This window comes from Delphinapterus leucas, chromosome 21, assembly GCF_059928025.1.
Source record: "Delphinapterus leucas isolate spDelLeu-1000000601 "Yukka" chromosome 21, BTC_Dleu_Yukka2, whole genome shotgun sequence".
Classification (NCBI taxonomy): Eukaryota; Metazoa; Chordata; class Mammalia; order Artiodactyla; family Monodontidae; genus Delphinapterus; species Delphinapterus leucas.
In genome coordinates, this window is record NC_143149.1 from 13,285,055 (window position 1) to 13,298,920 (window position 13,866).

Here is a 13,866-nt window from a genome sequence, read left to right on the forward strand (position 1 = left end):
TATATCATTAATTTCAGAGGGAAGAAGTTAAGGTAAGAATTTCTTAGAAGACTATAAAAAAATGGAAAGATAATTTCTAAAACTACTGAAAGTAGCATTGTGTTGTCTGTTTCCTTGTCATGAAGAGAACATGTATCAGTGGGACAATACTTTCAAATCTTTTCAATTATGTATTACAGAAAGAGACACCATGAAAGCTGAATATGCTTTGGAGATAAGGGAGTTTATGAAACAGTAATTTCCAAGAAGCATCAAATGACTTGCTATGAGGACAGGAACCAAGTGATGTGGGTAACAAGAATACAGGATGAGTTTATGTTGCACTTGATGGTGGATTTTTGGGTATCAAGTGTTTGCTATTGTTAGCAAGCTTCTTCCAAAACAAATCTGTAGTCTATTTTTCCATATAACTCCCAGTCATACTTTGATAAAGCTCATCTTCACTAAGGAGGAAGTTGTAGAACTTAAGAACTGATTTGAATTCTGCGAAGGAAAGGTAGCCACTACTATCAACACCCAGTTTCTTTCTTTTTTTTTTGAATTTTATTTATTCTTTTATAGAGCAGGTTCTCATTAGTCATCAATTTTATACACATAGTGTATACATATCAATCCCAATCTCCCAATTCATCACACGCCCACCCCCACCCCCTTCCCCCCTTGGTGTCCATATGCTTGTTCTCTACATCTGTGTCTCTATTTCTGCCCTGCAAACCAGTTCATCTGTACCATTTTTCAAGGTTCCACATATATGCGTTAATATAATTGTTTTTCTCTTTCTGACTTACTTCACTCTGTATGACAGTCTCTAGATCCATCCATGTCTCTACAAATGACCCAATTTCGTTCCTTTTTATGGCTGAGTAATATTCTATTGTATATATGTACCACATCTTCTTTAACCATTCATCTGTCGAAGGACACTTAGGTGCTTCTATGTCCTGGTTATTGTAAATAGCGCTGCAGTGAACATTGTGGTACGTGACTCTTTTTGAATTATGGTTTTCTCAGGGTATATGCCCAGTACTGGGATTGCTGGGTCGTATGGCAGTTCTATTCTTTTTTTTTTTTTTTTTTTTCTTTTTCAGTACGCGGGCCTCTCACTGCTGTGGCCTCTCCCGTTGCGGAGCACAGGCTCCAGATGCACAGGCTCAGTGGCCATGGCTCATAGGCCCAGCCACTCCGCGGCATGTGGGATCTTCCCGGACCAGGGCACGAACCCACGTCCCCTGCATCAGCAGGCAGACTCTCAACCACTGCGCCGCCAGGGACGCCCCTATTTTTAGTTTTTTAAGGAACCTCCATACTGTTCTCCATAGTGGCTGTATCAATTTACATTCCCACCAACAGTGCAAGAGGGTTCCCTTTTCTCCACACCCTCTCCAGCATTTGTTGTTTGTAGATTTTCTGATGATGCCCATTCTAACCAGCATGAGGTGATACCTCATTGTAGTTTTGATTTGCATTTCTCTAATAATTAGTGATGTTGAGCAGCTTTTCATGTGCCTCTTGGCCATCTGTATGTCTTCTTTGGAGAAATGTCTCTTTAGGTCTTCTGCCCATTTTTCAATTGGGTTGTTTGTTTTTTTAATATTGAAAAGCCCTCTGTAGGCTCTTCCAGTCACACTGGCTTACAGAAGAGAAAATTATTGGACAAATAAATTCTTCCTCCCCAAATATATAAAAATATCAAAACATAAATGTTTCCTCCCTTTGCTTCTCCCCTTTTTTCCCTACCCAGCCCCTTCCTGCCCAATCACCAACTTTTCTTCTCTTATGGGGTAGGATACAGTTATCCTGAAGGTTTCTTTTTTTTTTTTTTTTTTTTTTTGCGGTACGCGGGCCTCTCACTGTTGTGGCCTCTCCTGTTGCAGAGCAACAGGCTCCGGACGTGCAGGCTCAGCGGCCATGGCTCACGGGCACAGCCATTCCACGGCATGTGGGATCTTCCTGGACCGGGGCACGAACCCATGTCCCCTGCATCGGCAGGCGGACTCTCAACCACTGCACCACCAGGGAAGCCCCTGAAGGTTTCTTTTGAGGCTCATAATCTAGGCAAAACCATGTCATGCAATAGAAGGAAACCACTAAGGCCTTATTTCCAGATCTATCCTCACCTCCAGACAGACTCACAATCTGTCTCTGCTTGATTCACCACTATCCCTTGACCAGCTTCTCACCCTTCTCCTAACTCCACATCCAAACAGACATCAAGACTTGTGGATTTTACCTTATATCTCTTGATCCATTCATTTCTATTTCTTCTGCCACAGTCAAAAACCAGGCTGTCAGTGACCCTTTTCAACTTCCCACCAATCTCATAAGCGTCCATTTTTGCTTCCTCTAATTGATTTTCAGCATATCAACCAGACCGTTTTTCTAAAACACAAATCTAAAATTCCCCTGTTTAGAATTATTCAATGCCTGCCTGCTCTTACTCTCAGGAAAAAGTCCAAGTTCCTTGTCAGCCTTCCCACTGTGGCCCCTGCACACTTCTCAGGCCTCACTGCTTGACACTAACTACCCCAAATGCAACATCAGGCACACAGACACTGATTGATCAGGCACAGTGACACCGATTCACACCCCTGGCTATCGTGAATGCTGGTTTTCAAAGGCAAAGAAAAGTTCAGAACACCTTTTCCCTTAGGCGACTGATCAGCACTCTCAAAGCTGCTGACTCTTCTCTAATGAAAAGTTGATCTTCATTCTCACGTGAAGGGAAATGCATAGTTGCGGCAGCCTTGTGCCCATTCACACAAATCTGCCTCTTAAATGGCTTCAGAAATTCTTGGTACGAAACACTGACAAAATTAGCTGACCCTTGAACAACACGGATTTGAACTGCTTGGGTCCACTTATACACGGATATTTTCAATAAACACGTACTACAGTATGACACGATCTACCGCTGACTGAATTCAAGGATGCGGGACTGCGGTTATGGAAGCCGCCTGTAAAGTTGGATGTGGATTTTTTACTGCATTGAGGGTCAGTGCCCCTAACTTCCAAGTTGTTCAAGGGTCAACTGCACATGAAATCTATGTTCTGGTCTATTTTTTCTGGACTTTTATAATCAAACAATATCATTATTTGACATTAAATACTATCAACAGGTAAGGTGATTAAGAACATGGGCTCTGGAGCTAAGCTGCTAAGTCCTGGTTCTGCCATTTTCTGATTATATGACCTTGAAAATTATTGGACAACTCTGGGCTTCAGTTCCCATCATTAAATGGAATGATAGTACCCATCCCATAGGATTAATGGGAGGATTAAGAGAGTTAACAGCAGTGTCTGGCCAGTGGTCTGTACCCAGTAACTTAGCTAGCATGACTAAAATCTGCATGAGGTTGCTGTATAAACTAAATCAATTTCCTTTGAAACTGCTGACCTATTTACAATATTGAATTTTTGAAATAATGGTTTTTATTTTGTCAATTCATTGCCCCTCCCCTTTTTTAAAACCAGTCTTAATCTGAGTGTTTTCTTCTCTGCATCAGAAAAGACATGGAAGAAAGGTATTGATAGAAAGAGATCTCTTTTTTAGGAAGGGATTTGCTAGGGATCAGGTACAGGGGCAACTCCAGAAGTTCTAAATAGACTTCAGAGCAGCCACCTGGTTGGAACAGCTCTAGGGGATTTGTCTTAAGGCTGCAAACACAGTCTGAGGTGGCCTTAGTCGGGTTAATGGAAATCAAGAGGGAGCTAAGGTCCCCCAAAGGTGTTCCTGGATGTCTCCCCTGACCTGGCCCAGTGTTAGGGGCTTTCACACACGGTTACACCATTTACTCTCCACAAACACGTCTGCAGTAGGAAACGTTACCCTCAATGTTCAGATGAGGCCTAACTCAGAGAGTTTGTTGAAAGTCACATAACTATTTTGTGGCAGAGCTAGGATTTGAACTATAATATGTTTGCTTCCCAGTCCATTGCCCTTTCCTCTATGCAACAGCTGTCACAATCAGGAACACTTTCACTCTTTCTTGGAATTGCATGATTTAGATCTAAGTTTAGGAATACTCTTCTTGTGTAAAGTTGTAGTCCTCCAGGACCTCAAAACTGGGCAGTTGGATGTTTCTAAAATTCAGGTTTAAAAAAATAATGTAACTTTAAAAAACTAATGGGAATATATGTATGCATATAGCTGATTCACTTTGTTACATAGCAGAAACTAACAGAACATTGTAAAGCAATTATACTCCAATAAAGATATTAAAAAAACTAATTATGAAAGCAATATATGCTCATTATAGAAAATTGGAAACACATAGGAAAGTATAAAGAGGATACAAAAACACCTTTAATCTCACCATCCAATGTAAGCACATTTTTTATGTTTCCTTAAAACCTTTCTATGCACACACTAATTTTAAAATACATTTTGAATAGCTAGTACATTTATATAGTACAAAATGTTAGAAGTACAAAAGGATATACAGTCAAAAGTCTCCCTCCTACCTCCGCCCCCAGCCCCGCAGTGCCCTTCCTAGGAAGCGATCACTATTACCAGTTTTTATGTCACCTTTAAAAGATACTCCGTGTATACACACAAACTGAGTAAATTTTTAATTCTTTTTTAAAAAAATGGTACACTGTTTTTTGAGTAAATACAAACATACACCTAGATTTTCTTACTCTCTAGATCTGACTCACCTTCCTTCTCCTTTAGTATCACATCTCCTTCCTGGCAGTCCACACTCATATTCATTCAGGTTGTTGCACAGCCCAGTGAAAATCACCTTAAAATCTGCCTTGCTGATAAATCCAGTGTGAGAGGGATCAATTCTTGAAACCTTTTTCTGAGATCATCCCTTAAATAACCTCACCTAAGAGAGACAAAGAATCAGAAACTATAAGATGTTGAGTCTTTCAGCAGGACTGCATATATTTCTTGATGTGTAATGTTGTGGCACCACTCTGTACAACATTCTTCCAGTAAATTAAGTCTAAGTGGTAAGGGTCACTGGGTCTAAATAACATGCCTATTCTGACCCCTTTTAGTTGTCTTCCAAAATATTTGTAATTTCCTAAACTTGTCAAGCTCTCTCCTGCCTTTGCGTAGGTTCTTTCCTCCTTCTTTTAGAAATTCATTCCTCCACCATCCCGGCCTCCTCACCTCCTTTCTTTACCAAGAAAATTCTACCTTCCCCCTTTCTTTTTTTATGAATTTATTTTATCTATTTATTTTGGCTGCTTTTGTTCTTTGTTGTGGTGCACGGGCTTCTCATTGCGGTGGCTTCTCTTGCGGAGCACAGGCTCTAGGCGTGTGGGCTCAGTAGTTGTGGCACGTGGGCTCTAGAGCGCAGGCTCAGTAGTTGTGGCCACGGGCTTAGTTGCCCCACAGCATGTGGGATCTTCCCAGACCAGGGCTCGAACCCGTGTCCCCTGCATTGGCAGGCAGATTCTTAACCACTGTGCCACCAGGGAAGCCCCCCACCTTCCCTTTTAAGATGAAAACTTTCTCTGATACCCCATCTTCCTACCTCCCAGTCTCATTAGGCACTTCTGTGTGTTACTCATTACGCTTGTACAAAACCCCTATCATTCATTTAACAAATACCTGTTAAGTGCCTATACATGCCAGAGATTGAGGAAACAGGGGATAAGGCAAGTGACATCCTGATAGCAGTTATACAGTCTAATGGGGAAGAAATTAGGTAAGCAGTTATTAAAGCATGATAAATGCTAAAAAGGAATATTCAGGGTGCTTGGGGAGAAGGGGAAACCTAGAGCAGAGGCTCCCAATTGGTCCTAATGAGGCAGAGACAGTGACATTTCAGCTGATGCCCGAAGGAAGTGTAGGAATTAACCAGGTGAATTGGGGACGAAGAGGAAGGAAGAGAGTTTCAGGTAGAGAGAACACCTGTGTGAAACCTCAGAGGTATTCAATACGAACAAGGAACTTTTGAGGAATTCACAGTTGTCCATATGGCCAGTGAATTGTTTTAAGACTTGATCAGATATGTCTTTTATAAAGATGGCTCTGGTTTCAGTGTGGAGAAAGAACTGGAGAGGAGGAACACTGGAGTCCGAGGGACTAGTGTTTGTAGCATTTACATAGGATTTCTCCATAAAGAGTTGAAGCCCAGTATCAGATTATTTGCATTTCATAATTCTGAATTATTTTTGATGGTCTTGTTTCTGAGCTTTTTAAAAGGGCACTAGATTATACTCATCTTTTTAGCATCAGAGCCTAGTGGAGGTTAGCAAGAAATGTCTATAAGAGACAAATGGTAATACTTCCTCAGAGTAGCTTAAGCTTAAGATTAGGCTCTTTTCTTGTTAAATTGAATAGAGCAACACAAAATGGAGTCTCTTACTATTCCTATTAAAATATACTATTAAATTAAAACAACAGCATCTTTATTAAATAAACACCAATTTCCAAACTTGACAACAAATGACAAGTATTATCTACAGTAGTGGAAGCAATACAGAGATCCCACCGCAGGTGAGTCGTTTGTAGGCAGCCACTGGAATTGATCTTTATGGAGGCAATGCTTGACATGGAAATGAATAATAATGATTTCAGGAATGTAAATTATTTATGCATGAGAATAAAGATCTGATGTAAACTTGGCCAAACTGCATTGCTAAATTATGATGAAAGGATTATGAATGTTAGAGAAGAGACTAAAGATGATAACATGCCTAATAAGAACTAAACATGTTTAAAAATCTTTTTATTGTAAAATTAAATAAGATACAGAAAACCACATAAAACAAATATTATTTTAATGATTTATTTTAAGGTGGATACCATTGTAACTATGGCAAAGGTTAAGAAATAGAATTTTGCCATCTCCATGTAGCTTCATGCCAATCCCAATCCCTTTCTCCCCAACCAAGTAACCATTATCCTGACTTTTACAGAAATCACTTGCTTGGATTAAAAAAAAAGTTTTATCACCCAACTGTGTATCCTGGACAATACAGTTTTTTCTTGCTTCTTTAAAAATATTTGATATGTCTTTTAAATCTCTTTTAAGTTTAGCTTTTCCCTCCATCCCTTTCACTTTCTTACAGTGTATCTGTCAGGAAGGGCAGGCTACAACAGCTGTAGTTCTGCGAAGGCTGGATGCTGCTGGTGGAGGACTCATGTGTAGCTCATCATGTTCCTCTGTCTTCTCTATCCAGCAGCTGGATCCAGAGACTACATCAGAATCAGGTTTAACCCCTTTGACAAAACTAGCACTTAAAAAAAAAACTGGAATGAACTATTAATATTAAAAGTCTCAAATTTCACCTTTAGCCCCTTCAGAACTGTTCCCAGCTCTGCCTCTCCACTCAGCTCTTGGGTGCATCCTGCTCTTTGCTGTCAGTCATGGAGATGCTCACTGTGTTTGCACACACCCTCCTTCTGGCTCTAATTGCTCGTCGAGCTAATCAGTTCTTCTGAGAAAAGTGACTAAGGCTTTCACTGCTTTAGGCAGAAGCTTCCCTGGCCCACTGAGTTGGGAGTTTCCAGTCCAGCCTGTTTGCTGACACCCCACCTACAAAGCTTCTCGTGGAATGAGGGACATCCTCTCTTCCTCCACTCAAATACACCAGCCTCTTCCCCATTTGTTTCCCAAGTATTACTTTCAATCATATTGAAGGGAAAAAATGCCTTTAAAATTTAAACTGTTCCACTGACCGAATATAAAATTCTGAAATGCAGGGTTTTTTTTATTACGAAATTTGTATTTTGGACTTCTTGTAGCTTAAGAAGCATTACAATGTAAAAAAGATATAATAATGACAATTTAACAGACATAGTATCTCTAAATAGATGATTTTTACATCATTTAAAAATACGGAAAGATTCAGAATTTTAAAAATAATTATTTTAAAATTAGGTAATTCTTTTTCTTCAATTTGGGATTTTTATATACTCTTTGTTAATGGGATATTCATTAGTCTACTTATTTGATTTCTACTGGCTTGATACCATTTTGTTAATCACTTATGAATAGGTTTTCTTATGAAATGTTTCCTTTCATGGTTTGCAAACATCTATTTCTGAAAATCATTTTTTAAAAGCAGTATTCTCTAAACAACATCTGCATCTTCAAGACTCAGTTTAAATACTAATTCTGACTAATCTTCCTAATCCCATAAAAGTCTCTTTCTGATGTGGGCTTCCTCATTATGCCTATATTTTAGTGGTTGTCAGGTACATAAGTGTTTTACAACATAATTTAATTCCTTGATCTTGAAATGCAGTTTTTTGTTTGTTTTTTTTTTTTGCGGTACGCGGGCCTCTCACTCTTGTGGCCTCTCCCGTTGCGGAGCACAGGCTCCGGACGCGCAGGCTCAGCGGCCATGGCGCACGGGCCCCGCCGCTCCGCGGCATGTGGGATCTTCCCGGACCGGGGCACGAACCCGTGTCCCCTGCGTCGGCAGGCGGACTCTCAACCACTGCGCCACCAGGGAAGCCCGAAATGCAGTTTCTATGGCACCTTTTATCTTCTGAATGCATCGGCCCCGAGGGATTTAAAACGGTAAAATAAATTACCCATCACCGTCATCATCATATCCTATGATTCAGCTGATCAGAAACTAAGTTTGATCATGGTAATGGAGAGCTTAGAATAGCCATGCTAATGATCAAAAATTTTGCAGCATTATTCTTTGAAGAATTAAAAGTAGCTTAGCAATTCATTTTGCCCAGGGTGAAATAACAGATCCGATTTTTCAGATCAGACTGAGCCACACGGCCACCTATGCCTAACATGACAATGACACACCATTCAACTAGGTACCTTCCTCTCTCTCTTGCCTACACATGCAATCCAGCACCAAAATCTTAAATCCTTCCACTTTTCTCCATGTCCTCTCTGACACTCTCATGGTCCAAACCACTATTTCTCAGCTGCAATACTGCCAGTTTCCAATCTGTAGTCTCCCAGGCTACACTTCTGGTTCCTCAAAATCTATTTCCACACAACAATCTGCATGGCCTTTTAAAATGAATTTACATTGTACTTTCCTCCTCCGCTAATTACCTCCATAACCTCTCACTGCTGCAGTAAAATCCAAACTCCTCACCACAGCTGGCAAGACTCTGTGCCCCAACTCTTGCCACTCCTTCCGCCTCACTGCCTGTTCTCCACATGGGTCTCTGCATGCCAACCACCCTGGCCTTCCCTCAGCTCCTCAGAAGTGCTCAAGCTCTTCTCAGCGTGCGGCCTTCAAATATTCTGCCCCAATCTTCACTCTCTCATTGTTGGCTTTCAGCAATGCCTTCCTGGACCACCCTCACTTACCCACTCAAATATCTGGTAGCAGAAACCTGTTACTTTTCTCCCTTCAAATTACTCATCATAATCATTTTTTTAATTAATTAATTTATTTATTTTAAGATTTTTTTTGATATGGACCATTTTTAAAGTCTTTGCTGAATTTGTTACAATATTGCTTCTTTTTTATGTTTTGGTTTTTTGGCTGTGAGGCCTGTGGGATCTTAGTTCCCTGAACAGGAATCGAACCTGTGCCCCCTGAAGTGGGAGCACGGAGTCTTAACCAATGGACCACCAGGGAAGTCCCCCAAATTATTTTAAATTGTGGTAAAATATACATAAAGTTTACCAATTTAACCATTTTTAAGTGTACCGGTCTATGGCATTCAGTACATTACACTGCTGTGCAACTCAGCTGACCATCCATCTCCAGAACTTTTTCATCTTCCCTTACTGAAACTCTGTACCCATTAAACAACAATTCCTCATTTCCCCCCTCTCCCTCTCCCTTAGCAACCACCATTCTACTTTCTGTCTTTATGAATTTGACTCTTCTAGCATCTCATATAAGTGGAATCAGTCAACATTCGTCCTTTTGTGTCTGGCTTATTTCACTTAGCATAATATCTTCAAGGTTCATTCATGTCTCAGCATGTGTCAGAATTTCCTTCCTTTTTAAGGCTATTATTATTCCATTACACATATATACCATTTTGTTTATCCATTCACCTGATACTTGGGTTGCTTCCACCTTTTGGTTATTGTGAATAATACATTGTGAACTTGGGTGTACAAAATTCTGTTCAAGTCCCTGCTTCCAATTTTTTTGCATATATACCTAAATGTGAAATTGCTGTAATTTGGTAACTCTAGTTTTGTTTTCCACGGTAGCTGTATCATTTCACATTCCCATCAGCAATGCACAAGGGTTCCATTCTTCCCAATACTTGTTTTTTTTTTAATAATCATCATCCTAATGGTTATAAATTAGTGTCTCGTGGTTTTGATTTGCATTTCTCTAATGATTAGTGATGTTGAGCATCTTTTCCTGTGCTTATTGGCCATTTGTATAGCTTTGGAGAAATATCTATTTAAGTTCTTTGCCCAATTTTTAAAATTGGGTTGTTTGGCTTTTACGTTGTTGAGTTGTAGGAGTTCTTTATACAGTCTAGCTATTAACCTTTTATCAGATATATGATTTGCAAATGTTTCCCTCCATTCCTTGAGCTGTCTTTTCACTCTGCTGATATGTCCTTTCAGGCACAAAAGTTTTAAGTTTTGATGAAGTCCAATTTATCTATTTTTTCGTTTGTTGTCTGTGCTTTTGATGTCATATCCAACAAATAATAGTCTTTAATTATGTATTTATCTGAATGGTTGCTTTTTTCTCATAAATGTCTACTTTAATAGACTGGAAGTTACACAAAGTCAGAAACCTCTGTTTGCCTACACTGAGAATAGTGACTAGTAGGTGTTCCAGTATATACTGGTAATCTAATGAATGTGTATCTTCTGATATTTTCAATATATGATGTTGTATGATACCCTATTATTTGTACAATTATGAAAAATATTAATAAATGTGATTTCTGTGTGATATTAAATTATCTTTAACATGAAAATTCATACTAATTTAAAACATAAATTTAAGTCAAACTACATGTATAGTTTCAAGAAGTGTTAGGGAAAATATTAAACAAAACAGAAACTATTATCAATTCATTATTATCAAAGCATATTGTTTTTTCCAAAACATTACAGATCAAAACTTAAATGACTAAAAACCCATCTTCCAGATTTTAGTCAGTCCATTTCAGACCTTACGTATCTTCATTATATACTGCTTCATTCTTCATTGGCGGTTTTTCAAAAGTGGTATAGACCTGCTTCTTAGATCAAAGGAGGGGTATAGCCTCCTTGCACTAGCTTAAGTATTAGTACAGATAAAACGCTAGAATAATCTTCCTTTCCTTTCTAATTTTGTAAACTTTCAAGAGAAAGTTAACAAGTATTAATATGCCTCTTAGATCAAGTAAACCCCCAGGGTTTTACTTGCATGCTTCTCGGAATTAAAATTGAATGGGGCTTGTATTGTCAGCTGCAAAACAGCAGGGGGAGCTCATGAGGTTTCTAAGGCAGCTATTACCAGCTATACTCCCCCTCCAAAAAAACAACATTGCTTTAAGTATAAACTGAACAGTACCAAGTGGAAACCCAAACAAAGAGAAAAGGAAGCAAAAAATAGTAATAAAATGTCTTCTAATGAGAGGTGAAAACAGCCAAAATCAATTGTATAATAATAGGACTGATACAAACTAACATAATCCAAATCTACAAGCCCAGCTCTCAGGCGCTCCTTACTTCCCCTAACAAACCAATGTACCCCTGGGCGCCCAACACACCATCATTGCGCTAGACTCTTAACCAACTTTTTCATATGTCAAAACGAAGTTATTAGGCAGTTGGCTTAAAACTATTGTGTTTAAATTTCTAAAAATGGGGCTTCCCTGGTGGCGCGGTGGTTAAGAATCCGCCTGCCAATGCAGGGGACATGGGTTCAAGCCCTGGTCTGGGAATATCCCACATGCCACGGAGCAACTAAGCCCGTGCACCACAACTACTGAGCCTGCACTCTAGAGCCCATGAGCCACAAATACTGAGCCTGCGTACCACAACTACTGAAGCCCGCACGCCTAGAGCCTGTGCTCTGCAACTAGAGAAGCCACCGCAATGAAGAGTAGCCCCCGCTCGCCGCAACTAGAGAAAGCCCGCACACAGCAACGAAGACCCAATGCAGCCAAAAAAAAAAAAAGTCTAAACATGATTTTTTTTCCCTAATATTCAGTGAAATTTGGGGAACACCTTAAACAGTGTAAAAAAAAATGGGCTGTAAACCATAGAATAGTGAAAGAATATATGAAATCTAGCCCCTATTAACTGGAAAGAGTAAGGGGAACCAGGGGCTACATACTGAGTTTTAGGGTCGGGATAAGAAGTCACTCCCTATGAGGACAGGAGTGGTGTGACAAATATGAACAGAAGAGTATTTCCTATTTGGGAGAAATCACAGGTGACATTGGTACTACTTGCCATGTTGTCCTCTGAACCTTGTCCTGGGAGATAGGAATCAATATTCAGCATTAACAAGCCATCAACAGAAACTTCAAATTACAGTTATCTTGAGGAACCACAGAAGAACGCCACAAAAAGTACCGTGGTAACAGAAATTCACTTAGAAACATATACTATAAGGACTTAATAAAACAAGCAGTAAATCCATAAGAAGGAACAACAGCCCTTAAACTTACAAGTTTAATAAGACCCACACTTACCAGGTAGATAGCTCTCTCCTAACACACGGCTCAGTAACTGATAAAATATCTGATAACGATGGTCTCTGCCAGGCTCTTCTCATGTGCTAAAAGTACTGACTACACCAACCACCAGTCGAAAAAAAACCCCAATGGTTACTCCAGTCATTTATTCCCTTACAGTTGATCCCCTATACATAGGCAAGATGCCTATACTGAGTGATCCTCTACTGGTCAGGCAGGATTTTGGTCCAAGGACATGTTTTCTGTTTCCTATCGCTATGGAAATAAGATCCAGAAAAGGACCTGTAACTTCAAATAAAGTTGAACTTTATTTGAAGTTCTGAACTTTATTTGAACTTTATTTGAAGTTCTGAGCTTCTAGAGGAGCTCAGGGTCTTTCCTCACTCGCCCTCCCTCTTTGTTCCCCATAGGGATGGGCCAGGACATTGCCTTACTCCGCCCCACAAGGCCAAGGACATTTTATTGTTCACTATAAAAGTAGATTAGGGACTTCCCTGGTGGTCCAGTGGATAAGACTCCACACTCCCAATGCAGGGGGCCTGGATTCGATCCCTGGTCAGGGAACTAGATCCCACATGCATGCCTCAACTAAGAGTTTGCATGCCGCAACTAAAGAGCCCACATATCGTAACTAAGACCTGCTGCAGCCAAAGTAATTAATTAATTTTTTAAAAAGTAGATGAGATATTCCTTCTGTTGAGTTGAAAGGTCCTGATGTAAGTTTTGTCTAAATGGGTCTTCAGTGACTATGACAAATGCTGAGGTATTGGGGTGTGACTAAGGTATGATATGACAAATAAGAGTACCCTAAACCTGCCTTCGACACTTGTTTTCAAGGGATTCTGAGGAAGATGTAGACAAAGATGACGAAACAGAGCAAATAAACACATCTGAAAGGCATACACTTCTACCCTAACCGTTAAAGCAGAGCTTGAGTGAGCTAGCCTGAACTCGAAAATTTTCCTTTCTCCAAGTTTGATCAGTGTAAACTGCAGAACTAAAGCAGGTTGTAAGAACAGATCAACCTGCTTTCCACACACCAAGAGCACACACCCAAGTCTCAGATCTATACTCCAATGTGTGGAGCCAGAGCACATGCGGCCATTTCCAAAGAACCAGAGAAAAGAGGAAATGATAGCAAAGGAGTGTAAAAGATGCTAGACCACGGGACTTCCCTGGCAGTCCAGTGGTTAAGACTTCGCCTTCCAATGCAGGGGGTGCCGGTTCAATCCCTGGTCAGGGAGCTAAGATCCCACATGCCTCGCGGCCAAAAAACTAAAACATAAAGCAGAAGCAATATTGCAACA